At 41.0% G+C, this 27,112-nt stretch overlaps 1 protein-coding gene and 1 non-coding gene across 3 annotated transcripts in view; one reads left to right on the top strand and one right to left on the bottom strand.

The window, feature by feature from the left end:
- asic2 (acid-sensing (proton-gated) ion channel 2) overlaps positions 1-27,112 on the bottom strand; it is a 582,019-nt gene that overhangs the window by 492,957 nt on the left and 61,950 nt on the right. The window lies entirely within an intron of this gene.
- trnae-uuc (transfer RNA glutamic acid (anticodon UUC)) lies at positions 17,681-17,752 on the top strand. The gene has a single exon. It is a non-coding gene; the product is annotated as a tRNA-Glu (tRNA).

Here is a 27,112-nt window from a genome sequence, read left to right as displayed (position 1 = left end):
TCCAAACAGGGAGTCAAATAAGACAGTTATTTCTTTCATCTGTAAAAAGGTCAATCAGTGAAAACGCAAAAGGAACTAGATCCTCTGTGATTGGTTTCTGCAAGTCGTTGCTTTTACTGGAACACGCTCACAGGTATACTGGAGCACCTGACAATCGCACGGTCCCATAAACAAGCAAAGAAAAAACTGTCTTCAAACATGCAATAAATGTTCTCCTGCTCTGAAGTGTTTAAAAGCAAATCCCCTTTCTTTGCTTTGCTGTGTTGTGAGCACTCATGGGAAAAACGGATAGAAAAGTCAACAGAGATTCCCATCAGTTGATTTCAGTGGGTGGCACTAAACCGTCATTAGCTGCATTAGAGAGACTTGTGTCTTGTGTTTGCTTGCAGTGGTTTTACCATTAAGCTGATTATACGTACGGCTTTTGGAGACACGTTTATTAATGCCAATAATGCTGTTTGGATTAGGAAGGAATCCAAATCATCTGCTCCATTCTGCTCCGTGTGCTATTCTGGGACAGAGACAGATAGAGCAATATAGTCGAATTTCATTCTCTCTCTGGCTGATTCTCAGTTGTATGTATCAGAGGTCTGAGGTATTCCACGCACATCCAACTCTACACTGTCTGCTGCTTAAAACAGCCCCCATTTTGTAAATAGCCAAAGGAGAACAACTAAACTCCACTCTGTATTCACGAAAGAGTGGGTTATGCAAGACAGAAGTTTCTTCTTCTTTTTTTTTTTTTTTTTAAAGGTATGAAAATATAATAGTGTGATGCTCTTTTGACATTGCAGGCAAACTATATTTTTATCTTGCTCACTGCCACAGGGAGGTCAGAGGCCAGGGTCAACCACAGCACAGCAGCAGCTCAAAAACATTCGAGTAGAGCAGATGTTCGCCCCAGGTTCACAGGTCTTTTTTTTTTTTTAAATTTCAGGGTATACACATATTAGGGTTGGGTACTGAAACCGGTACTTTTTGTACTGATTCACGTCGGTACTATGGAGTACCAATTCACATAAAATGAATCGATGCCAAATTTCGGTACCTGAGGTGGAGGCGGAGCGAGAGCGCATGACTCGCACCTCAGCCACCTCAGACTCAGCAGCAATGGCGACAAAAAAGATGTGCAGACAAAAGTTAACGTGCAGCACTGTTACTAAATGTTCTCAATAAAATGTTGAAACTGAGAAGTTTAGACTTTAACCCTATGGGCCCGAACGACGCATAGTGCGTCCAAATTCACACCCGTTCTTCTCTGTGGATTTTCTCCACGACCATGCATCATAGCGAGAAGCATAGCACGTGCAACAGCGGAACTGTAGCTTTCTGACAAGGCCAAGCACTTTTCAGTAATCCAATGTTTTCACAGCGAAAAAAACTGATAAATTTACAATAAAATGATGTACAACAGAGCTTTCATACAGCTTTGCACACACATTACTCTTGGATGGATTACTCGCGAACGCAGGCTCGCACAGAAATGCCATGCATATCACATGAAAGCACAGGACCAGAGCTTTCCAGTGATAACACACACATCATTATGCTGTCATCCCATCACGCTATAAATCCAGATTATTTGTCTACATAATAAAAACCTGACGAATTTCTTTACAACCCATTATACAGATCTTGTTATCAGTCACTTCATATAGTGAGGAATATCGTATCTTACCACGTCTTAGGCTTGCGTGTGTTTCTCCCTGTCTATCCACATTTGTAGTCCAGCTTTCAAGATGCAAATATCTCCATATTGTCCAGTTGACACTCCACATCAAACTTTGTATGATACCATATACATTGAGGGGGACATGTGTCCCCCAATGCCCAAAATGCCCCCCCCCCAAAAAATATATAACAAACTGAAAAACAAATATTATCTTGGAGGACATCATTGCACTTGGTTGACTATTTTTCTATTATCTTAGATGTAAATATTGCATGTTTCTTTCAGATAAAACACATTTTTGACTTGTGAATGAGTCAAAGGAATTTCTTGCAATAATGAAAAAATACTGGCAATCATGTCCGCCTGGCAATAATGAAAAAATACTGGCAATCATGTCCGCCTGGCACAAACCACATGTTTTGGACAACTGTGAAGTGACAGAATGTCCCACCATCATGGTTCTTATATTGCAAATCACATAGCAAAGGGCATTTCCGGCAAACAGCTCGGCTAAAAACAAGCTTTACCTAGTTTGTTGCAGGTCACATTTTGGCCTTTGTCAGTCTCATTTTTAACTGCGGAATCTGCAGATTAATTTTATACCCAATATGTTATGATCCACTAAAGTTAGGCATGCCAACAGTGCTAACCGAGGGGGACGAGAGGATGGGCAGTAACCGACATACGAATGCAGTTAGGAGCAGTGGCGATTAGCTAGCCAGGGTGACACACACAGGGACTTAAGTGTACAGAGAACCCAAATAGTTTGCTGCTTGATGTTCTGAATGGTCTATATAGAATTCTAAGTTCATACAGTTAGGTGAACCCTGGATGCTTAGTTTCAATACCAATACAGTATTCTATGCATCTTTCCACTATTCAGTCCCTCCAGGGTTTTGCAGGTCATTTTTGAGAACGGTGGTGCTGACAAGTAAAAACTGCAAAAGAAGTTGTGATGCTGTCTCAGATTCTTAGCTTATATTATGAGGATTCAGTGTTTCCCACAGAATTAAAATCTATTTGTGATGGTGGGGGGGCTGCTGTTTGAAGCAGTGCTGCAAGACTGCCTCCTCCTGCTCCTTCTGCCCGAGGAGCTAATACAAGCTAATACAGCACAACATGATCTCATCCCTACTCGGCATATTTTGCCTCTTAGGCCAAAGCCCCACAGCAGCAGTAAACATGGGAAACCAAGCCATTAATCTCACACCAACACCAAAACAGCCACACTCTGTTATTAATAGCCGTGTTAGTAACTATTAGTTAACATTAGCTGTGTGAAGCTAACAATTAGTCCTGTGTATGTGGATGTGACCGTGTCCTGGGCACAGAGCTCAGGTCCTGCAGTGGTAGGCTAGTCTCATGATAAACCAAGAAAGACGCTGAGTGAATCAATTTGCTGCATGCAGCTCTTCAGTAGATTGAGATTTTAACACTTTAAATAGTCAAATTTGTAGTTAAATTGCAATGATTGGAAAAAATTGCAAGGTTGTGCAGAATTCCAAGGGATTGGCTAAATTTGCATTATTGCTGCTGCACTCTACTGAGTGCACTTCTCAGTGCACTTCTTAAGGCTCATACAGTCCTTAGTGATGACTGCCATGCAGCCAGCAGGCCACATAGTCACGTTTATCTATCAGCAATGTAAAACAATCAATAACAGCAACTTCTGAAAAATGTGTTGTGTTCATGTGTACAGAGATGAATCTCCCTAAAATTTCGACTGTTAGTCGGCCAATGTACAGTACAGGCCAAAAGTTTGGACACACCTTCTCATTCAATGCGTTTTCTTTATTTTCATGACTATTTACATTGTAGATTCTCACTGAAGGCATCAAAACTATGAATGAACACATGTGGAGTTATGTACTTAACAAAAAAAGGTGAAATAACTGAAAACATGTTTTATATTCTAGTTTCTTCAAAATAGCCACCCTTTGCTCTGATTACTGCTTTGCACACTCTTGGCATTCTCTCGATGAGCTTCAAGAGGTAGTCACCTGAAATGGTTTTCCAACAGTCTTGAAGGAGTTCCCAGAGGTGTTTAGCACTTGTTGGCCCCTTTGCCTTCACTCTGCGGTCCAGCTCACCCCAAACCATCTCGATTGGGTTCAGGTCCGGTGACTGTGGAGGCCAGGTCATCTGCCGCAGCACTCCATCACTCTCCTTCTTGGTCAAATAGCCCTTACACAGCCTGGAGGTGTGTTTGGGGTCATTGTCCTGTTGAAAAATAAATGATCGTCCAACTAAACGCAAACCGGATGGGATGGCATGTCGCTGCAGGATGCTGTGGTAGCCATGCTGGTTCAGTGTGCCTTCAATTTTGAATAAATCCTCAACAGTGTCACCAGCAAAACACCCCCACACCATCACACCTCCTCCTCCATGCTTCACAGTGGGAACCAGGCATGTGGAATCCATCTGTTCACCTTTTCTGCGTCTCACAAAGACACAGCGGTTGGAACCAAAGATCTCAAATTTGGACTCATCAGACCAAAGCACAGATTTCCACTGGTCTAATGTCCATTCCTTGTGTTTCTTGGCCCAAACAAATCTCTTCTGCTTGTTGCCTCTCCTTAGCAGTGGTTTCCTAGCAGCTATTTGACCATGAAGGCCTGATTCGCGCAGTCTCCTCTTAACAGTTGTTCTAGAGATGGGTCTGCTGCTAGAACTCTGTGTGGCATTCATCTGGTCTCTGATCTGAGCTGCTGTTAACTTGCGATTTCTGAGGCTGGTGACTCGGATGAACTTATCCTCAGAAGCAGAGGTGACTCTTGGTCTTCCTTTCCTGGGTCGGTCCTCATGTGTGCCAGTTTCGTTGTAGCGCTTGATGGTTTTTGCGACTCCACTTGGGGACACATTTAAAGTTTTTGCAATTTTCCGGACTGACTGACCTTCATTTCTTAAAGTAATGATGGCCACTCGTTTTTCTTTAGTTAGCTGATTGGTTCTTGCCATAATATGAATTTTAACAGTTGTCCAATAGGGCTGTCGGCTGTGTATTAACCTGACTTCTGCACAACACAACTGATGGTCCCAACCCCATTGATAAAGCAAGAAATTCCACTAATTAACCCTGATAAGGCACACCTGTGAAGTGGAAACCATTTCAGGTGACTACCTCTTGAAGCTCATGGAGAGAATGCCAAGAGTGTGCAAAGCAGTAATCAGAGCAAAGGGTGGCTATTTTGAAGAAACTAGAATATAAAACATGTTTTCAGTTATTTCACCTTTTTTTGTTAAGTACATAACTCCACATGTGTTCATTCATAGTTTTGATGCCTTCAGTGAGAATCTACAATGTAAATAGTCATGTAAATAAAGAAAACGCATTGAATGAGAAGGTGTGTCCAAACTTTTGGCCTGTACTGTATATAATATATACAGTACAGGCCAAAAGTTTGGACACACCTTCTATATTCTAGTTTCTTCAAAATAGCCACCCTTTGCTCTGATTACTGCTTTGCACACTCTTGGCATTCTCTCCATGAGCTTCAAGAGGTAGTCACCTGAAATGGTTTCCACTTCACAGGTGTGCCTTATCAGGGTTAATTAGTGGAATTTCTTGCTTTATCAATGGGGTTGGGACCATCACTTGTGTTGTGCAGAAGTCAGGTTAATACACAGCCGACAGCCCTATTGGACAACTGTTAAAATTCATATTATGGCAAGAACCAATCAGCTAACTAAAGAAAAACGAGTGGCCATCATTACTTTAAGAAATGAAGGTCAGTCAGTCTGGAAAATTGCAAAAACTTTAAATGTGTCCCCAAGTGGAGTCGCAAAAACCATCAAGCGCTACAACGAAACTGGCACACATGAGGACCGACCCAGGAAAGGAAGACCAAGAGTCACCTCTGCTTCTGAGGATAAGTTCATCCCAGTCACCAGCCTCAGAAATCGCAAGTTAACAGCAGCTCAGATCAGAGACCAGATGAATGCCACACAGAGTTCTAGCAGCAGACCCATCTCTAGAACAACTGTTAAGAGGAGACTGCGCCAATCAGGCCTTCATGGTCAAATAGCTGCTAGGAAACCACTGCTAAGGAGAGGCAACAAGCAGAAGAGATTTGTTTGGGCCAAGAAACACAAGGAATGGACATTAGACCAGTGGAAATCTGTGCTTTGGTCTGATGAGTCCAAATTTGAGATCTTTGGTTCCAACCGCCGTGTCTTTGTGAGACGCAGAAAAGGTGAACGGATGGATTCCACATGCCTGGTTCCCACTGTGAAGCATGGAGGAGGAGGTGTGATGGTGTGGGGGTGTTTTGCTGGTGACACTGTTGGGGATTTATTCAAAATTGAAGGCACACTGAACCAGCATGGCTACCACAGCATCCTGCAGTGACATGCCATCCCATCCGGTTTGTGTTTAGTTGGACGATCATTTATTTTTCAACAGGACAATGACCCCAAACACACCTCCAGGCTGTGTAAGGGCTATTTGACCAAGAAGGAGAGTGATGGAGTGCTGCGGCAGATGACCTGGCCTCCACAGTCACCGGACCTGAACCCAATCGAGATGGTTTGGGGTGAGCTGGACCGCAGAGTGAAGGCAAAGGGGCCAACAAGTGCTAAACACCTCTGGGAACTCCTTCAAGACTGTTGGAAAACCATTTCAGGTGACTACCTCCTGAAGCTCATCGAGAGAATGCCAAGAGTGTGCAAAGCAGTAATCAGAGCAAAGGGTGGCTATTTTGAAGAAACTAGAATATAAAACATGTTTTCAGTTATTTCACCTTTTTTTGTTAAGTACATAACTCCACATGTGTTCATTCATAGTTTTGATGCCTTCAGTGAGAATCTACAATGTAAATAGTCATGAAAATAAAGAAAACGCATTGAATGAGAAGGTGTGTCCAAACTTTTGGCCTGTACTGTATATAGCTCTACTGGTTTTCTACCCGGACTATAGACTATAGAGGGAATCGCCTTGTAAACAACAAGAAGGCGATTCCCTCTATAGTCCGGCCGGGAGGATGAATGATGGCCTTGTAAAAGATTATGTTTGTTTCTTTTAGTTGGCGAGAATGTGTCGCCGCAAACACAACAAACATCCACTAACTTTGACAGCGTTTTCTGCAAGTACGGCAGAGCCATTTTGTACCGCTACACGTGTTTCTAGTGGGACTGTTTACAAGCACAAGAGTTCAGCAAGCCATCGAAGGACCGCCCTACAGATTTACTATTGCTTCTGCAACGTAGGGAGTTTTTTTAAACTCTGAAATTGTATCCGCCCATCTAAACACAAAATCAGGGAGAAAGTCATCAGTCTTTAGTTAAGCAAAGCATCTGAAGACTGACTTGTGAGTCTACATAGAAGGACATGGAATGGCAAATCTGGTTAGCCCAGATTGTCCTGAAAAAAGATATAGCATGTGTATGTAGCCTTTATAATGACTGTGATATGAGCTTTAAAGTAAAGGCAGTAAAAATACCCCAAAAAGGCCTAGGGCCCATAGGGTTCAAAAGTACTGAAATAAGGTACCGTTTGGTACCGGTACCGAATTCCAGATACCGGTACCGTATCGGTGTTGAAAGGTATCCAACCCTAACACACACACACACACACATACATATATATATACATATGTTATTTATTTATTTATTTTTCCCCACAATTTAATCAACAAATTACAAGGGTTGGAAATCACATTTCATCAAAAACACTGCTTATAAAAATCATGACAGAGCTATGTGTCACTGGCAGTGTTGGGCAGTAATACATTACCAGTAATGCCTTACAGTAATATTATTACTTTTTCCAGTAACGAGTAGTGTAACTAATTACTAATGAAATTTCAGTTTTAACATTTCAGTTACTCCAACACCAAACAACTTGTAACAATGTTACTTTTGTTATCTCATCAATACTGACTTGAAATACACCAGTCACATCAGCGGACTCATTTACTGCGGACTCAAAGCAGCAAGCTAGTCTGAAACGCTAACCTTAGCAGCTGGAAATACTCCCATTATTTTTGTCAGGAGGAAAGATGACAAGAACACTGTTGCTGCAGGCAGTCGGACTAAAACTTTCTCCACTGCAAAAACCACGTCCTCAAACCTCCGGTCTGAAACACCTCGGCTACTAAGACCGTCAACACAACAACGTGAAGCTCCAGGAAATACACCCCAACAGGTCATCATTACTGACTGCCAGAGTGACTCGCTAAGCAAATTCAAGTTGTGCTCTCGCAAGAACTCTGGATTTCCAGGGTATGGTACCATGTTAGCTGGCGCGCTGTTGGAGCTCATATGTAACTCTCAGGTGGAGAAATGTTCGTACTCACGGTCCCTTGGAAACTCAGAAAGCTGGTAGTAACAGTCCATTCAAACCCTCGATACCGCAGCGAGCTGAAGAAGAAGAAAAGCTCTGTTCACGTGCGTAAGTCCGCGGCAGCGGCAAGTCCTGAGCACCTCTATTGCAGCAGCATGAGTTGCAACGTCCGAAGCACACTAACACAAAACCTCAAATGAATATACTGTTGGAAAACCATAAATGTGCATAATTTTACAGTTCACAATATCTATACTCACTCGGAAACTTGTAAATAAACCCAGGCTTCCCAAATGCAGCCTGACGCAGGTCTCCTCCGCTCCAGTGAAGGCCCACGCTAGTCAGCTAACTCAGTTTCACGTGCTAACAGTATCAGCTAATTTAGCAACAACACTCACTGGAATGTCTCCCAGTACGGCGCCGGTTTACGTTACACACAGTCACATTCCCGCTGGGTCTTACTTCTTACAAAATACTGCATTTATGATGACTATAACGAACTTAAAACAGCATCTCATCCTCTCTGTCCTCGTATTTCTCCCCGCTCCGTCTCGTCTTGTCTGAACTAAGTCCCGCCCTTCACAGAGTCCGACACAATCCTCACCCTAACTTGATTGATTGACACCTGTCTATCCAATACACAAAACCGACATGAGAAGTTCAAGGTCTGCTCTAAATGTGGGGTATTTGAACACCTCCAAATAAACAAAACAAACAAACAAACCTTAACAAAAATACACATTTTTCCATATTAATGCAGAAATCAAAAGAGATAAGTAATAAATGAGGTGGTATGTCACAAAATAAGGCAGCATAAGGATAGAACTACATTACAAATATCCAAGTACTACAGTATGGACTAAAATCAGTAGGGCACTACAGTAATATAACGAGTAGTGTAACAAATTACTGTTGGCAGGGAGTAATAAGTAAGTATTAATCTTGAAAAGAGTAACATGTATATGAATAATCTATTGCATTTGTAGAGTAAGAGCCCAACACTGGGTGCTGAGCATAATTCTATGCCGTTCAGACAGACCGATGCACAAATATAGACAAGCCACTGTTACTGCCATGGTACCTCACTTTTAAACCCACGTAATTGGGGTCACTTTTCAAGCCTTTTCCCCAATGTGTCCAGTACAACCTGTAAATCCAGTTTTATGTTGAATATCTAGTCATCAAATACCCCTAAAGTTTATAATCTACAAAATTTAAGATTAGTTAAGTCCAGTTTTAATAGACGGCTAGATGTGTTTTCTTGGCTGAGCTCTCATCAGCTGTAAACTGACAATGAACTGAGACTCAAGCCCCTTTATCACTGGACAAGAAACAACACCCACCCACGAAAATCTGGCTTTTGTATCTGGTGGTAAAATTGGCATAATTAACAAATGACTCCACAGTTGTCACCAGTAATTATGGGCTCCAGCTCCATGTGGCTCCAATCGGCAGTGATGGGAAAACACACTCGGGTGACCTTGCCAATTTTAGCCCCTTTGCTGGTGTGATGCAATGACGGGTCGCCACAAAACACTGTACGCCTCTGTCCAAGCAGCAATTGCTTTAAATGTGGTCAGCACCTGAACATTTTCACTGACCTCCATGCTGCTTTCTACTGTTTACTAACCTGTTTTTCAGCCTGCCTTTGACATTGAAGGTGACATAGCAGGAAAAACAAGAAAAAGAAAGGCATACTCATCTGCTGCAGTGCAGTGTACATGGCTCTGGTCTACTGGAATTGGAAAAGGAGTCTATTGCCTATTTCTAGTGGGTTTTCTGCTGTTTAGAAAACCTGCATACACATGCTGGTTTTGGTGTAAATAGGGTTTAACTGGAAAAAGAAAAGCCACAAGTTTATGTCCCATGGAATTCATTTTACTTTCCTACGTCTCCATTAAAACCTCATGATCTGACCACAGGGGCCGCTAGTAACCAAGCTATCCATCCATACAGGTATGACGGTGATTCCCCCCAAGCTATCCACACAGATAAAATCTAATGCTGTGGGGAACACCATCATGACAAAGCAGACTGTGATGCAAAGTCTGTTGTGTAACTATATTACACAATATACTGTAGTCTATGATTCATCACAAAGTCTGTGTAACTACAGCAGAAAACATGCCTTCAAAGCTGAAAGAAAATAGAAACAAAAAGGGGAAAAAAAGCAAATCAATCCATTATCACTTAAATGTAAAATATAAATCCATATAAGGCTGACTCTGTTTACTTATAAACTCAAAATTTGCACCACAACAAATATGTCCTATCTCAAATGGAGAAATCTAACAAAAAAGATAGAGAGGTACCAACTTTCCCTCAGCAGCTGTCTCAAAAGACAATAAGGCATTGCAGCCTTGGGGCATGTGTTTTCAAGTTTACAGTGCAGGATTCATCCGAGGGTGAAGTTTCTAACTGCTGGGTCTGTCAACAAACATCGACTGATTGTTCTGGCAGTTTTTCCGAGCAGCAAGAGCTCAGACATTCAACTCTAATTATTAAACAAAGACATAAGGTACAAAGGCAACTGGCTGAGTTGAAGCCAGTAGCTGAGTTTCTGTGCAATGTAACCTGCGTGAATCACGAAGGAATATACACAAAGACCACTTAAGTACGTGATTTTTTTTACCTGCAGACTGTGAACATGTGGGGGAAAATGGAAAAGGTGAAAAGAGGCAGGGTGTTGCATCAACACTGGCACTTGAGAAAACAAGACCTATTTTTTTCCAATTTCCTGTAAATATGTATTCAGCCACTCACATTGGATATTGCTTTCCGTTCATTCTGCACAAATCTACCTCTAAAAATCTCTCCTTCCTCCCTTAAACCTCTGCTTTCATGGCCAGCGCAGGCTGTGAATCACAAAACACCTGCAGGTGTTTGTACACACATAAACACACACACACACACACAAAACAAAAAAATCTCTGGTTTTTCTGCTCACACAAAAGCTAGCATGATCACCTCTCAGGCTAATAATCAAGAGTCCCCGCTAACCCGCCCCAGTCTAATATGCCACCACAATTTGGGAGACTGAACCTAGTTTATCTGCTCTATTACTGAGTTCAGAGCTCGGCTGGATTTAGCAGAGACTGGTGGAATAGTTTTAGAGGTATTCTGTTGTGAATTTTAGTGTTGGATAAGTAGGCATTTTGACTTGTTGGTAGAGAGAAAAAGTAGTGTGTTTGACCATTTATAGGGCTGGATATTGACACCGATCTTTCAAGTCAATCCAGAAAGGCTTGATTTCATCCATTTTAATCAGATTCAAATGCATCATATGAACACCAATATTCTGCAAATATAAAAATACTGTACTCAATCTGGGAACTCCACAATGTACAAAACACTGTTCATTTACTTACACGTTGAGCTTCGAGTAGCAACATTAGCATGAATTTCTTTTATATTGTCTCTTAACAGGAAAAACAAAAGAAGCCAACTTGCACCAATGTTCTCAGTGATCCAGATCTGCTTTTACTGAGGGGTACTGAATGATGAATTCCATTTGATCATAGGTAACCTATTGCCCCCTGAACACTATACTGCATGATTGTAGGTGCTGTGCCATATGCAAAAACTCTGGCACATGCCATAAGAACTGGGGAGATGGCAACTTAAAAGTGAACTTCAGCAGTAATAAAATAATTACAGGGAAAAAAAAGGAGAGCCCAGAAAAGGCAAAACCTTTGTGATGCAATAAATGTTGCATCAGCAGATATTAATCACACACACAATATCCTCCAGCATTTTCAATAGTCTTAATTTATATTAATGGGCTATTTTTATTTATTTTTTTAGTCCACAAATTTAATATGAATTAAATTTAATTAAATCAATGTATTCACTCTAAAACATGTTATAATTTCATTAGATTATTTGATATTTGCTTTTTTTTTTGTTCCTCAAATTTAATTTAATTTGTGTTCCCTCACACTGAGCAACATTTTGTGACTGTAAATTAGATGTTTTTCTCTTATCTTTGTAAAAGTGCTCTGGAACATTCATAAAAATTTCTCTTACCTAAGAAAAGAGCAAAAATATTAAAAGATTGATGAATCCCAGAAATCAGTGGGTACTAACAATAAAAGAACAAATCGTGGATACATGTAAAAATAAATGAAAGTTTATTCGTATACTGCTTCCAGCATGAGAAGCTCCTCTGTGCAACTGTAGCATTTATAAAAAGTAACCAACACAGTCTACACGGAACACTGAACACAATAGTAAATATATTCACTGAGAGAGGGCAATATCTGGATTTTAATAATCACTTCTGCATCTGCTACCTGAAAACACTTTTTTTCCCCCATTTATTTATTTATTTTTTTTACCAAGTCACACACAGACATAATCTCTAAAATGTGAACAGCATGCTAACATTTGCTAATAAGCACATCAAAAGTACAGCTTAGGCCGATGGAAATGTCATTGGTTTTATTCAGGTATTTGGTCATAAAATAAAGTATTGGACGACAGTTTGAGCTGCTGGCAGTGCTACAGGGAAAAGCTCATTGGCTACGGTCAACTGGATTTCTCCTCTGGGAAATGTGAATCTATACGAACATACAAAGCAATTCATTTAATAGCTGTTAAAAAACTGTACTCTAATAGACTGACCAAAGGACCAACAGACCAGCATGGCAATTTACAAATTTGATTTTGATTGACCAATATTCCAAAACCTGAAGCTATGTCAGTTACAGCAAAAATATAACATTAAAGGGATAGTGCACCCAAAAATGAAAATTCAGCCATTACCTACTCAACCATATGCCGAGGCAACAACTTTTTATGTCGGTGGGAGGAGCTTCAGGACACTTGGATCACTACGGATGAGCTATTTTGTGGTTTCAATTATGTGTTTTTGGACATTTTAATCTGGGGCGCCTTAAGCCTCCATTAAGTGGAGTTGTGTTGCTGTCCACTCTCCCCTTGGTTCTCCGCAATTGTTGTGAGGACTCTAAAACTTCACCTGAGCCTCCCTCGTCATATGGGTGAGTAGATAATGGCTGAATTTTCATTTCATTTCCCTTTAATTCATACTTTTAAAAACTGAGCCAACATTTGGCATTTTGCTTGTTGAATGACTCAAAAAATAAATCAATTATCAAAATTAATCCATGCAGATGTTGAGATATTTCACTGTGGACCATCAGACAGACCCATAAACCAACAAACTTTGACATCTCTGTAGCCCAACTGTTAGCCAGACAATAAAATGCAGAAACAACTCAATTACAGTAGATGCAGTAAACATATCTTTATGTGTTACCTCCATCCTTCCAGATATACATTCACATTTATATGGCCCCAGTCACAGCACACTCGAGACTGGCAGTGTCCCAGTTCAATTCGTGGCACCAACAAGTGCATTGATGGTGAGAGCACGTAATTTACTGACGTTCATATTTCTCCCAGGAAGACAGCGTAAAATGGTGCAGTAACTATGTCACCACTTGAGAATAACGGCTCTTTTGAATACTTTAAATCAGGAAGTGAGTAACACTCCAACTCTTACTGTGACTCAGTAAGCCCCGCAGTCTCTCTATCAACCAGGGTCAAACAGTAAGACCCTCAGAGAGTTAATCTGTCCTCCATGATTAAACGGAAGAAAACTAATTCCCCCTCTCACACACAGGCAGACAGACCACATGGTGCTAGCTTGTGATAGCACATAACCCGGAGGTATAATGGTTATTAAAGAAATAAGCAGGCTACAGGCTAACTGCACAATGTAATGAACGGCTGTCTTTTCCATTTAAGATCATTCTGCGTTTAACTCACAGAAAGGAAAAACATGTGGTCTGGCTGATTTCTGTTCATCAGATTGAGACTGAATTTGATTATACACCATGAGACTGTGGGTGGGATTTATGCTGTGGGTGACTGACAACGTGAACTACAAGAGAGACAGACCAGAGCTCCTTCATAAGGGTGATGCCTTTTAAAAACAGTCTGGGGCTCAATCAGATACGGCTGCCACTCTTCCACAGCTTCTCACGCAAGATATTTCTTTAGATATTGCTTTTTTCATAACAGAAAACTATAAATCAAAGTTTCAAAGACAAGTTGGATTGTGCTTTTTTTTAAAAAAAAAAAAAATGAGAGAAACGAGGACAAGCATGAAAAGAAACTGACAGTGAGCAAGAGAAGATACCTGCTGCCCTGAGCTGACCCGGCTGTTTAAACCAGAGTCCTCAGACCAAAGTCATGATGATTTTACACAAATTAAAAGACACATCAGGATGTTTCCTGGCCCAAAATGAGGTGAAGGTGGATCATGTTAATTTAAGGCTAATTAATATAACGTTAAATGCCATAGGCTTCTGCTAATAATGTTTGCATGTTATATTTGTTTGGAAAATATGTTCAGTGTAAGACAGGTGTTTTGTTGGTAAACCTTGTGAGCAGTAATGGAGCCAAACTTTGTGGCATTACTTTTGTTGAATGTTGCTGTTGTCCCTGGCTTCATATAAGTAGAGGAAAGTCTTCTAGCCACTGGGCTAATTTATACAATGTAAAATGCCATAGGCTTGTGCTAATATCATTAGCGTGTTGTATTTGTGGGGAAAATGTGTCCAGCAAAAGACAAATGCTTTGTCTGTGAATACTGCAAGTTATAATGCAGCCGATTTGTGCACTTGTGTTTGAAATTGTCTCTATTAAGCCATGTTTAATGTGTGTTTTGAATCAACTGTACTTTACAGCACTTCCGGCGCCAAAAAGTGTTTTGGAGGTGTAATTGTTGTGCTGCTGCGTATTTTCAAACGGGGGAATAAAATCCCTATCTTTGGATTTTATTTTGATCACAGTCTGTTTTTATAAAACTGCTTGGGACATCTCAAATGTGGCTTTGACTTGCAACTGAAAACATGTAGCCCATTTTGTACAAAATACCGAGATATATACAGGGAATCGCCAGTCAGCCAGTGAATACCAAGATATTAATATTCATGTTTGTTTAATCCTATTTTCAATCAAATCAAATATATATATACGAACAAAAGTCCCCTCTCACACTTTGAGAGACTTTTAAGACAGCCTGTCCTTTTTTATGTAATTAATTTTGATTATTTAACCCCCTATTTTGAATTCATTTTCATTAGTATATTTGGTAATCATTCTCTTATGTATTGTAATACCATTACAGATAACAATATAATTTAACAGATGTTTGTTTGAACTTCTGTACTGATGAAATGGGAAAAACATTTTTTAAAAAAATAGTCTACTTTATTTCCTTATATTCTACCGGTGTAAACATTGTAGTCTCACAACCCAAATGGATAAAAGACATTTGCACATGGTTTAGATTTGATAAAACATTATGTTACAACAACACTGTGGTTAACCTGTGATAAAGTTAAGGCACAAAATTCACTTGGTTATGGTTAGGAAAAGACGTGTTTTGGCTTAACATGCAGCTTTTGGGAAGAATCCCCACAGGAAGAGCAGCGATGTCACATTTTAAAAACAACGGTCGATGGAAGCACACCAATGAGTCAATACCAAACACTCACAATTAGAGCCTAAGCGCTGATGGAAACACAGCAATGACTCCCTCAAACACACCCAGTGCTGTTTGCTGGTCTCAAACTGTGGTCTGCAGTAGTTTGCAGCTTGGCAGCCGTCTTGGCAGGGAAAGGGAGTTTTGTTGTCTTTAGTGATTTTTTTGTTGTGGTGGCAAAGATACAGAGGAAAGACTGTGGCTGGCCCCCACTTTGCTGCAGTCCAAAACAGACATCTCTTTTCTTCCTCTTTGGCAGTTTTGGCAGCACCTTTCCTGGTGCACTGTGCTGATTACGATAGCGCCGCCACATCTGCGTAATGCCGCACTTGCAGTTACAAATGACAGAAATCCACCAAGAGCAGTGCTTGTTAGAAAATAGTAGCTTTCCATTATGGCACCCATCAGAGGTTTGTCGAGAGCTGGAGGCTGGATGAAATTTGACGGAGGCAGCCACCTCATAATTCTCTATGAAGGAAAAACCCTGTGTGCTGAACACAACACACAGCAATGAAGCAAACCATACTGTACATGTCAGGCTGTAAACTCTCCAAGAAAGAATGAACTAAAGTCAAAATTAACTATGATGGAAATAGAAAAGGCTGATGGAAATGGAGGGCATCACAACGCCGGACAGCATGAGGCAGCACAGTTTGACTCGTGTCTCTGGCTCTCAGCTCTGACGCTGACTGTGAGTGAAGTTGGCTACACTACTTTTGAACCAAACTTTGGTCCGACCTCCTCTACTGCCATCCAGTGTGATTGACTCTTTGGCTGACAGCTCTGTCAGAAGTCTGGCAGGAGAGACACTCTGTGGTGCGCTAGGATTTTATAACTGAACTCTGACCGGGACACACTCTTTTACTTTCTCTGACTGTGCGGAAACCTGACGTTTTCACATCACAGATTGTGAACAGAGGCATTACAGCGTGGGTCTTATGAGACTAATGTAGGGTGATATAAAGGTTTAAAGTGGGGGATGGCTGCTCTCCATGTGCAATGAACTGACACTAAGTAGGCACGAGAATAAATATATTTCTCTTTTGTAGGAGGAGAGTAACAATACATCTATCTTGAACAACATTGACTCACTGACCTAAGATCCAATATCATTGATGCAAAGCAAAAACATCAATACACACTGTCATCTTTAAAATACACCTTTTTTTAAATTCCCATGGCAAGTCTGTGTCACCATCCAAGGGCACCTCTATTAGAAGCATTTAAACAATGCTAGGTGCCTAGCGCCAGGCAGAAAGTGGCGAGCAGCCAAGAAAAGACAATGAGGATAGTTATTGATACTGTCTCGTATCGATTGCAGGTCCATTATTGAATCACATCAAAATGGTACCAGGACAGACATTGTGATATCAGCAAATATCGTATTGTTGTCCAAAGAATAGACATAATATTGTATCATGATAAAGCTTGTAATTTACACCCCTAATTGATAGGTAGGGTGCATTAAAGAAAAGACACCAGCAATTATTTTATCTTATACTTGTTTTATCTTATCATATTGCCTTTTAGTCTTTTAGTTTTTAGCTCCAGTGTTTCCTCATGGGGGGGCCTCCACACTGAGAGGTGTGTCCGGTCTGCCCACGGGGACGTTGCCCTGGAGATCCCCCCAGGCCCAGAGGACTGGGGGGCTCTGCACCATGTGTGGAGTCCACCCCAGTCTGTCTGGGTCGGGGTGGTCTCTGTGGCGGCGTTCCCTGTGTGTACAAATAAAGTTTGATTTGATTGAGCAATAAAGTTTTATGAGCATCTATACAAACAAACTATCTCAAGGTTTCCAACACATTCATTTATTTAAGGCAGCCTGCCACAGTTAAAACATCTGCTGCCACATTTTGTTTTTCTACTTTCAGAGCTGGGCCATTCATTAGGAGCACTGTCGCAATATAGATATAATGTGGTTACTCACTGCTCCACAGTCTTAAAGTGCAGACAGAACTCTGGGCACAGACGGAGCAGCAGAACGTCAGGCACAGTCAAAGTGAAACTTAACCATTCATTGCACTGGATCCTCTGCAGCAGCTGCTCCTCTCATTCATCAATCTGATCCGATCGACTGACCACATCTCCACTCCACAACTTAAAACTGAGAGTTTTAGTCTGATACAGAAGGACACACAGGCAAGAACAAAAAAAAAAAAAAAGCCATTGTCAGCTACCGCCACACATTGATTCTAATTCAGTGGGAAACATCTTGTCCCATATGGTCTAGCGGTTAGGATTCCTAGTTTTCACCCAGGTGGCCCGGGTTCGACTCCCAGTATGGGAACTAGCTTTTTGGGGTGCCAGTAGCTCAGTCCATAGGGACTTGGGGAACCGGAGGGTCGCCTGTTCAAGTCCCCGTCTGGACCAAATATGGAGCGTGGACTGGTGGCTGGAGAGGTGCCAGTTCACCTCCTGGGCCCTGCCGAGGTGCCCTTGACCAAGGCACCGAACCCCCCCAACCGCTCAGGGCGCCTCACCAAAGGGCAGCCCACTCTGACATCTCTCCACTTTGTGCATGTATAGGTCCTGTTTGTGCATGTGTGTGTATTTTGGACCTGAGTGTTAATGACAAAAGAGTGAAAAAATGTAATTTCCCCTCAGGGGGATTAATAAAGTATATATAAAAATTAAAAAAAAAAAAAAACAACACTATCTATAGATATAAAAAAGCATAAACCAATGGACCACAGTGAACATGGTTTTCGAAAAGAGTTTGGGTTGAGGTCAGGACTCTGTGCCAGACAGTCAAGTTCTTCCAAACCAAACTAAGAAAACCAAAGTAGCTTTTCTAATACTTTCTGCTTAACACCCAAAAAGTCAGAAAGATCAGGCCTCGGTTTGTGCATGGAAATATTGTCATGTTAAAACAGGAAAGGGCCGCCCCAAACTGTTGCTAAAATTCAGAAGCATACTGTTGTCTAAAGCAGGTTCCTGAACTTTTTCTGCCTTTGAAAGCTGGAAAACATGATGCCTCACACACCTTCCTCGAGGGGCCAAGCCCAAACCGGGGTGTCCACTTACTTTTGGCCATATAGCATAAACACATCAGTTAGTTGAACAAATTATTGTCCTTTTTGTGTGTCAAGCAAGATTCTTTAATCCATTAATGTCCAAACAAAAAGACATTTTTTTTATCTTCCACTTCATGGCCATACTTCCCTCTTACATGCTTGTCTTTACTTCTCATCCTTCGTCCGTTCACTGTCTCTCTATTACTCACACTCTCTCTGTCTCTCCTAAACACACACACACACACACACAGTCACACACACACTGTAGAAGCTGTCGGCTCGTCTCCTTCTGTCCTCATTAGTAGGCAAGGCCCCCGTTTTTGTTTGCACACTCCACTGTTCTGACTAAATGAGAAAATTAATGAGCTGGGGTGAGCTAGAGGGAACACCACAACCTTCAGTGTCTCCCCCCGCTGCTACCTCGCCCCCACGACTCCTCAGTCCACCCCTGTGTTACTCTCTCACCTCCTTGCTCCATCTCCTGTTCCTGTCTCCCACATCCTTGTTTAATTTCATGCCGCCGTTGTTGCTGATAGCTGTCTCGGCTCTGTAGACGGGTCTTTGGTAAACAAAGAGAATGCTGTAAAACTTGACCCCTCTCCCCAATCATTCTCATCACTCTCGCTGTTTAGCCGGAGGAACACTACACTCGATAAAGACAAGAGAAAGGGAATACCAATGATCACGGAGAGAAGCGGCGCATCTGCAGAACTGCTGTTCGATTATTAAGAGCTTTTAATAAAACAGTAAAAGAAGTCCACAGGCGAGAAGTGCACGCAAAAGGAAAGTTCTAAAAAGTACATTTCCTGGAATACAACTTTGTAAAAGAACGTATTTACATAAGTACAATGCAGGCGCACAGAAGCTGAGTCACCCAAATATCTACACATTGTTTACACACTTATGAATAAAACAAATAAATGATATAAATAAGTAGCCACCTGGCTGGCAGAGAAGATTAATAATGGATCTGTCTCTTTTAAGTGGATGCTTTGAAAACACACAGACGCAAGCGTACAAGTACAAATACACAGACAGGCGGTGGCACAAACATTTGTGAGCGAGCTCAAGGGATGTGGGTGACTGATAGAGTGGATAAAGTCCTGTTTGTACAGTCTGCTGCCTCAGCTGAACTAGATACTTGATTCATTACCTGCCCAGAGTGTGACTGAGAAAAACACTGTGCGTCTTTAAAACAAGAAGTTGTCGTTCTTCTTTCTGTTCTGTTTATTTCTCTGTCTCAGTGGAATACAAAGAGCATGCTGTTGCAGTGAGGGGCAGAAAATGCAGATCATCAATTTATCGTTTGTTAAACTCCACTCCACCGTTGCCAAGTATGTCAAGCTATCAAATCCAGCACTGCATGTGTGCAGATTTACCACTTGAAATTCTTTTAAACAATGTGTCCTTGGTATTAGACAGAACTGGGCAAATAATACCTTTTCAGTTTTAGTCCTGATCCTTGATTTCGTCAGCTAAAATTACAACTTTTGTTGGCAGAGTTGTAACCAGTGAATTAACGTCAGCCCTGAGTTTTACTAGCCTGGTGTGGCTACACATTTTAACAAGTAAACACCTGTCTCAGTAAGACGCCTAGTCTGATTACCAAGCAGTTTTTTGTTTTGTTTTTTTAATCAAAGTTTTTCAGATGTATAAAACCCAGTTGTTGGCTACCTCAAATTATGTGTCCATTCCTTCTTTGCCATATAAGTTATTCATAGTCCTTTGGTCCGTAATGGCCCGTAGATCAAAAGAATTAAAAGGGTTTTTATAAAAATGAATCCAAGTTTGAGTTTTAACAGGATAAAGTGGTGTTGTGTTGGTAAGTAATATTCATACTGGTTTAAATGAAAATTTTTATATTTTTTTCCAATCATTATTGAGCAACAGTTTTGGTTGAAAGGAATTAAAGGCCTGTCCCAAATGCAGGCCTGTTGATTTCAATGGTTTAAGCAAATAATAGATCAGGCTACTAATTGAAGTTTTAAGGTAGTTGAAAATTGTCTGACTGACTTTTGACTTTTGGTCTGAAATTAACACCCACCAAGCTCCAAATGTGGGTAGATTTTCTATTTGGCGAGTAAATCTCTGAAGGCTATCTGCCACACTGGCAGGTAAATGTACCAAACTGGTCATGTCATAATAAACTATGGTGAGACACTGCGTTTTGGTGTCATCGAGGGGCACTTGGCTCTGCTGTTCCTAAGCTGCTACCATGTTTATTTTATTCATTTTATCTTTATTTAACCAGGAAGTCCCACTGAGATTGAAAATCTCTTTTACAAGAGAGACCTGGTCAATTAGCAGCCAATCAAAACTCATTCAAATGCAACAAATACAACATATAATATAAAAATCCACAATAAAACAGCAACGATTCAAACATCGTGGCCTCTTAAGAAAAACAAGCACATGTCTCTGTCACCACATTCTTTATGATGCCATTAAAGTAAAATGCAGTTTCCCCCAGATCTGTTAAAACTCTGGGTACATTTAAAAGCAACCACCTGAAGGAGCATAGCTGGTAACAACCAGAGCTGACACACAGAAGGGAGCAGAAGTAGGCCAGAAGGTTGAGCAAAATTGCTATATAGAAAAAAATATACAAGTGCTGTTGACTGGAAATGGTCAGTGATGCCCAACCCACCAAATCATAAAGAATGCAGTGATGAGTAAATGACTTTGCATTTGTAATAAAACAGAGATGCATGATAAGGCTATGTGAAATGGTGGAGGTCGCATGCATATATAATATGTCACCATATTCAATCATAGACCAAAAAGTGGCTTCGTAAAGTAAAGTAAAATAAGACTTATTTATAAAATATAAGCCAATGGTCTACGTCACACATGCTCGAGCGCTTGTTTTGCGACAGCTTACCATATGGGACATCAACTGGTCCGCTAAACTATCACTTACCACCATTCAGCTGCTAGCTAGCTTTGTGCTTATACTTATAAAGTTAACTAAATAGTAGTCTCGCTCACCAGACCTTTCTCAAGAAAAGAAAGGTCTGGCTGGGCCAACTCTCACTTTGAGATTTACTTCTTTCAACCAATCACAATCGTTCTGGGCGGTGCCACAGCAACGGTGCGCTTGCAAAAATATTGCCGGGAGAAAACAGGTTTTGGTGTAACACGCCCACAAAAATATCACCTACAGGACGCGAACCATGGCAGAAAAATGGCTACATCCCCGCAAGATCAAACACCGTAAAAGTTAGTAAAGGACGTGTTGAAAACGGTTGAAAACTGCTACACAACCAGAGGTGGTAGGGCGGGACTTCAGCAGGTGGCTCGTTCCGCCCAATGAGAGGCTGATCTCTGCAGCGAACTTCCGCCCACTCAGACTAACTAAAAAGTAACACGGAGGCCCTGTGGTCTGAACCAAAACTGCAAACTCTGCCTCCAACATTGTCAACGGCAGGGCATGAGCTTCGCTTCGTCTGTTCTTACCTTTCACAATAAAAGCTCTTGAGATATACACTGCATCACTGCTTATTGTGAGGAACTTATTCACATGCTGAGTCTGTGGTAATGAATGGTTCATCATATTGAAATCATTTTTGCTTTGAAATTTGTTCTGGCCTCTTCTCTAAGTTTCTATTTAGCATAATACCTTTTTTATCTCAATGAAATGTCCCAAAACAATTGTTTAAGTTACACAAAAAAGGCAATTTTATTAGCTCGGCCGGTAAAAAAAAATATGTACAGCCAGTCGATGTTTTCATCTACTAATCCCTTTGGCTGGTGAGTCATAGAGTTAATTTCAGACACTGTCTGCAGCCCAAGAAACACCTTCCTCTAGAATCATTATAAAAAAGATGTTTGTAATACTGTTTGACAAGACGCCTCATAAATCATTACGTGTTTTTTTTGACAATTACTTCTTTTAAATTGGAGAAGCTTGCCCAGAGTGTGACCCAATGTAAAGTTGAGTGCGACGGTAGAAAAACATCAATGTTCTTAAGTACTTCAGGTCACCAAGCAATTTTCTATCAAATGAATGGAGGCCATGTTGGAGTCTGGTATTCACTTCTTTTAATATAGCCTATCCATGTGAAAAATCTACAGCTCGACAGGCCTCCATGTGTAGTTACAGTTGCTAAGCTACAGCGCAATTGCACAATCGAATGTTCAATTAAGCAAAAACAAACAATAAAAGAAATGTTTCACTAGTCTCACAGACCAAATAAAGCTCCAAATCCCCCCTGCCTCAATCAGTTGAAAACTCAAGTCCAGTTGCTTGCTTGTTTGATTTTTGTGGACTTAAGGGCTTTGAACCCTCTGCTGCTCTGTTGCTCTGTGGTTATCCATATATGAGATTGTATAAATAAGAGCAAGGAGGAAAAAGCCAGGAGCAGCACCATTAGAGAGCTCCTGTGGTATTTTCGTATGTCAGTTCTAATAGCTGAATGGGTCCAGGGGAGGCATTGTACCGACTCCAGCAAGCACACCCAGGGTTTTAATCAGCCTTTTAAATAAATAAACCATTATTGTATCCCTTGCTCTGTCTTTCCATACGACGCAAATGGCCTACAGGAATCAGATCAACTGACATATTAGACGAGATAAGATCCTAATACATTTTAAATGCGGGGGGATGATACTACAGAGGGGTGGAGGGGTGGGGAGATATTTATCACAGAAGTGATGGAGAAAGAAAACAAACTAACTGCAGAGGGCCAGTGGGGCAGAACACAGCGCCAAAGCAAACTCAAATAAACTACATGAAATCGACCATTCACACATGCTCACAGCTCACACATGATGGTTCCTTTGCTCTGCAGCAGCAACTCATTAACAACAGAACCTAAATCCATATTCTAGCTCTGTGTTACAACACGGCCTCAGGGAGGGAACTTGAGGATGCTCAGAGTGTGTAAATAATAGATGCAGTTTAGGGAGTTAGAGACTGACACACACAGAGTGGATGTGTCAGAAAGTGAAAGGAGGAAAAAATGAAAAGGTGGTTTGATCAATTGCGGAGACCTGAAAGAGGCATTCTCCGTTTTGAGGGCCGTTTCATACCCTTCCTTGAACAACTTTTATTTTTCCAAGAGCTGAACACAAAACGCATTTCGTATTTATCTATCCAAAACCTTCATGAGGGAATGTCATTTGAAACAACAGAGGGCTGAAATTATTGGAAAACACCCTCAACACTGGATCAAAGCTGATACACAAAGTCTTCAAAATCTCTCCCCAGGAGATAGAGATGTGAGAGTCTTTCTTGCTTTTGTTTAAATCAATGGTTCTTTGTCTCCACTGAGCGATTATTCAAATCCCAAATGACTTCCAACAAAAGTAATTGATTGTAAGAGAAAGACAGAGCGGCTGCCTTCAGCTTGCTCAATGAAAACATCACTAAAGTTTTAACACTGTGAGACATTCAGACCAATGGATACACATTGTTAGTTCAGTTTGATGGTAAATCTGGTGAATCAGAGGACCGTCGTTCAACCTCATGTCCAATTGACTGTGGCTCAGATATTACTGTGTAGGTCTGGCCAACATATTTCAGTTTTATGATAAAACTGTTCACAACGTCTTCTCTGGGGTGGACAGGGCAAGACGTACAACAGTTCAGATTAGGGATGTAAACCGATTAACAGTTAATGGCCAAGAATATTTTTTGCCAGGTCACGCGTCTGTCTGTCTATAGATTAAACTTACTGCTCTTTATTGTAGCTAGCTGTGTTAGTCATTCGACGATTACTGCGAGCAACATCATACTGACCCAACAGCGTTGCAGTGGAAACATTGTGCCCACCCTCCATTCTCTCCCCAGGTTGCTCTGGTGAGTGAGCCGCTCAATTCTGAGCCACAAACCCCCTCTAGCATTGTTAACTTTGCTCTGTTGTCACAGTCAACACTGTGAGCATGGCTTGTGGTGCTAACATAGCTTAGCCAAAGGCATTTTGTAGCTCAAAACGTAGCCTCTTACTCACTGGGGCTACCTGGGAGAAGAAGCGCTGCTAGCTAGGTCCGAGGTCCCAGTGCTACTTAGGTCCTGGGATCCAACCCGGGTGGTGCGCAAGTGCAGAGTGGCCAAGGCTAATGTTAGCTAACCGGTGGAGACATCCTTAGTTCAGATGATCTAATGTAAACATACATTCAACAGTTTAGCCAGATCATCTGAACCAGTGGTTCTCAATCAGGGGTTCAAGGACCCCCATTGGGTCCCCAGAAAAATAGGAAGAATAAGAAGAGTCATAAGAGTGACTATTCTGATTATAGGTTTTACTTCCTCCACAGTTATCTCCTCAAATAGTTGACAACTGTAGAATTCTGGTCTTAATATAACAACCAAAATCTTTTCAGGTGGAGATCTCTCAAGCAGGATCTTATCAATTGTTGACCCATGACTTGATAATATGTATCAATTTACATGTCCTTGATATGAAAAGGTTGAGAACCACTGATCTAAACAAGGTCTTGACGTCTTGGTTCAACTTTGACCTATTACAGTTGGTCTATAAACTGTGATGGATGTTTAAACCAGACAGTTTGGGTGGTACTTTTGTTTGCTTTCATTTTGTCTTCAAATTAAGTTTAATAAAGCTCCGGGTTTATTGCGATGTTCCCAGCAATTACTTTGGTTAGTAAAATGTTATCACATCCAAAAGAGACAATGTACAAAAAAAAAAAACTAGACAAATATAAAAGCCAAACTGTAATAAACTAAAATTATCCTTCTGAGATTAACACATTGCTTTCTCTAATCTTAAAAGCAATGGAACAATGTGTTTTTTGCATATAGTTTCTTTAGGTTTGCTGCCAAAATTCACTATAAGTGCAGCAGTGCTTTTAAACAAAGTCACATGGGCTCAAAAGTAATTGATACAGCTGCCTGTGTTTGGAAAATGTTAAATATTTATGACCTATAGCTACTTTTATTCAATAATAAGGGCACTGTTAAAAAACACTTGTATTTCACAAAAGCTTCAATAATGTATTACTTTGGTATTTGGTACTGAAACTCTGGCACTGTATTGGAAATAGTAACAAAATCCTTAAAATGATACCCAGACTTTGTAACTGATGACTTGTCACACTGGCAGATGAAAGATGTGGAGTCAAAACAAAACAGAATCTAGTCCCCTTAACTTTCATAACATGATGTACATGTCTGCAGTGATTTACCTGTTTTTACAGCTGGATATAAACATCTGTCTCAAATGCTTTTTGCCCTCAGTTATGCATTAAAGGCTTTTCAAGACTGGGTAACTTGCCAACTAACAGATGCCATCTTCTGTCTACTTACATCCATAAAACTTTACATTTTGGGATTACTTCCAGTGGGTGGTTTACTCTAGATGACTCACTTTAGTGTTGTTCAAAGAGAAGCAGATGTGCGTTTCAGGCATTGGAGCAATGAGATAGTTTTCATCCGCTCAAAAAATCCAAACTGACAGAGTAAAAGTTGGAGGGCGAGGAATCAAATTAGAGGGTGACAGGGTAATACCCGGACAAGGGTTGAAGGATGCCCAACTCTCCACGCTTCAGTCAGTCTGCCGGCCTGGATCGATTTTCAGAGTGAAGCAAAGAGTGGAGGAGAATGGGATGGGGAAGCCATCCAGTCGGCCCGTATATCCCTCAGTCTATCAATACCGTTTGTCACCTGTCATGGCCTTGCCCCCACCAGCCCTCTGTCTTGTCCTGAACCTGTTATTCATTCTGACGTTTCCATACTGGCAGACAAACTTGGCTGCAGCATCTGCTTCTCAACCTTGAGACAAATCACCTGAGAGAATCTGACTGATGGATGTTGTCTTGAAAGCTGTGGAGAGCGGGGTCTCCCCAAACCTCGACAATGGCTCGGTGTCAATTAATCATAATCATCATTAATACTGAGAGGCAGTGTGTTTAAGAGAGAGAAAAAAAAAAGAAGAATCGGCATCCAGGAAAAGATTATGTCAGTATGTATTCACCCTGAAGCCTGAGAACACATCTTCATTACTTTCTGCCCACTCGCTTAACAAATCTAATATTGCATGACCTACGTCTGATTAAAAGTGAGTGTGTGAAGAAAAGCTTTTCAGCCTGTGAAAAATAGCCTGCTCCAGGTGAATCTGGCGTATAGTATAATACCATTCTGCATTCATCTCATTTAAGCAAAATACTAGTTAATGTGCAGGCACCAGTCATATTCATGTCGTAATGAGAGGCAGTCAGACTGAATTCCAGCATTTCACAGATTGTATTCATACATTTCATTTGATATATCAAAGCAGGAGGAGACGCACAGGGCCTGAAATGATGAAATGGACGAGGAGATGTAAGTGTCATGAAAGCTATGATGAGAAATCCAGAGTATAATGAAACGAATAAGAAAGGAGGTATTGTTATAAAAGCAATAAAAAGAGATGAGAAAATATCACGAGATCTACGAGGACAAATGCCAAGGATGCTCTGACTGTGAGCAACTTCAGTTTCTCTGAGTTGGACCGCTTCTTTATTTGAGATGTTAGGGCTACACAGTCTTTTTAAACATAAGTTGAAACCTATACAGAAACATTAGCTTTCAGCATGACTAAGTAAATGATTTAGTGTCAGGACTCCACGTCAAACATCCTGATCCTGTATTCACACACCTTGCAAACTATAAAAACAGCAAGGGCTATATTCAC

This window comes from Epinephelus lanceolatus, chromosome 18 (assembly GCF_041903045.1).
Source record: "Epinephelus lanceolatus isolate andai-2023 chromosome 18, ASM4190304v1, whole genome shotgun sequence".
Taxonomy (NCBI): domain Eukaryota; kingdom Metazoa; phylum Chordata; class Actinopteri; order Perciformes; family Serranidae; genus Epinephelus; species Epinephelus lanceolatus.
This window is presented reverse-complemented; position numbering and strand designations above follow the sequence as displayed.